Source organism: Notolepis coatsorum (assembly GCF_963971535.1).
Source record: "Notolepis coatsorum genome assembly, chromosome: 8".
In the NCBI taxonomy this organism is placed as follows: Eukaryota; Metazoa; Chordata; class Actinopteri; order Aulopiformes; family Paralepididae; genus Notolepis; species Notolepis coatsorum.
In genome coordinates this window covers 121,418,509-121,420,978 of record NC_140172.1, presented here as the reverse complement: position 1 = coordinate 121,420,978, position 2,470 = coordinate 121,418,509, and positions in this window count along the sequence as shown.

Genomic DNA, 2,470 nt, shown 5'->3' with positions numbered 1-2,470 from the left:
ATACAATAATGATTGATTTTGAATGTGAATTGAACCCACCCTGCCGCACAGTGACACAGTAGCCAGTCATGTTGTCCGTTCTCATGTTCAGCGTGGGTTTGCCTGCAGAGGGCAGACAAGGCTTCTGGGAGACTATGTTGGAAAGCTCACTGCCCACCTGTTAGTAGACATTGTCAGTATAATAGCTTGGAAGATTTTACACAGTTTAAAATGACTGTATAGAATGGCAGATATGGTGAACTGATTTCAGAACACACCATATATTATTGCAGTTGTTAATTCTGCATTATTGTGAATGTTGAGATGAACGCAGGCCTTCCCAATCTTGGTAGAGTCTCCTGATATGAAAATAGGGTCCCTTGAGAATTTCCATATCAATCTACAATGACGTTAAAGGGGCAGTTCACCTAAAATTCCCCCAAACATATTATTGTCCCCCTTACCCAGCCACAGACCTTATTGTGATTGTGAGCAGTTTCATGTAGGAACTATTTTCTACAAAACTACGCACACATGTATTATTATAGAGAATAGACCACCATAAATATTTGAAATGTTTTCACACTTTTTGTTCTAATAAAGAACTTGGCATGCGTTACTTTTCCCGCTGCTTTCCTTTTCACGAGGAAGGGAAATAGGATGTTTCTGTCAACAGAACATCATCAGGGCTTTAAAAGTAGAATATGTAAAGCTGTCAAACAGCGACCTCTATAGCAAGAGACGTCTCCACAGCAGATCATCTCCAAAACCAGGCGTCTCGGCGAATCACACCGAAACTATCTGGATGGACAGATAGCACTCTGGGTAGCGTGAATATTAAAGGCAACCAACGTGTGTTCGGCTTTTCTCTGATTGGCCGCGCCCCCCCCACGTTATTATGTTTCGTGAATATTAAAGGCAACCAACTTGTGTTCAGCTTTTCGTTCAGCGTTTCTCTGATTTGCCACACGGTCAATCAATCCACTAGCACACGCCCTTGCGGCGCGGTTCTGTTGTGTGACTGTACTAAACTCTTCCACCACATGACCGACATTTGACATACAGTACACCTCCTATCTATGTTGGGATTATGTTTGGTCATGACAAAACAATAAAAATCGCTACTGTTAGTAATGCTGCCACCACCCACTTCAATGACAGAGCTCTCATATTTGCGAATGCATAAACTATATCTTAAATTATGGCGATGTGTCTAATATGGCTGTCGCGAAGTCATTGATAAGCGACAGCCATATTAGACACATAGCCATAATTTAAGATATAGTTTATGCATTCGCAAAATATGAGAGCGCGCCGCTGTCATTGAAGGGCTTCCTACAACAGAGCACCGCCGCTGCTGAAGCTGTATCAAGCCGGCGGCGGCGCACGAAAGCCGGGGATAAACCACCGCGTCGCCCCGCTGGCGCTTCAGGCTCAGCAGCCTCCACGGGCGAAATAACATATAACGTTACAGTTCCACACTGATGTACAGTGAGTGTCTAATATGGCTGTCGCGAAGTCATGCCTCTCCCTCTGACAATATCATAATGATGTGTTTTCTATATTATATCCACAATCATTCATCTAAAAAATTGTATGGGCTTTGATTAAACATGTAACCTACACCTACTGTAACTTACTGTACCTCTGCTTCCTACAGCACAGCAGGTAATGGCGTTAAACATTAAACATAATAACGTTACGCTTTCTAGTTCAGCGCATTTCATAACTGTATGGGCTTTGTTTATACACGAGTGAATCTGGTAGTTGGTTGTTAAAAACGCGAAACATAATAACGTGGGGGGGGCGCGGCCAATCAGAGAAAAGCCGAACACAAGTTGGTTGCCTTTAATATTCACGCGTACCGGCGTATGATTTATGGAAAGATACGTTGCTTTTTGTGAAAAGTGCCCATTTAATTTGGTCATTTTTTTGACAATGGAAAACTACCTCCAACAGCTTTTGGCACAGAAGCCACTGTGAGATCCATGCAGCTTGCCTACAAACAGACATGTTTTCATTCAGTTACAGAGTAAACAACCACTCATGAAAAACATTTCATGTAATTTAAATGTCGGAAGTCACAGGAATCTCCCGACCTCAATATGTGGTCATCTATATAAAAGAAAGAGGTTGGGAATAATATTTACATGTGTAGATTTGTAAATTATTGTTGCATAATATTTCTAAGGCCTCGCCATGTTGATTTTATATGCTGCCTGTGTGATACTATATGCTTTTCGAATTTAAATCAAAATTAAATTAAACAAGTTGTACAGTATGTGCTTTGAGACGTAAGATGTACAGAACACCAAACTAAGAACGCCTAACCATTCACTAGACGCCGTCTATCAAGAAATGTCTAACCGAATTTGACTTCTGAATTTGTGGTGGAAGAAGGCCAAACCATTTCATTGAGCGATGAAGTGAATGGCTGTTGAGTCAGTGGCATCATAGCTGCATGCGTCAGTACTTACAACTGTCTCCGCAG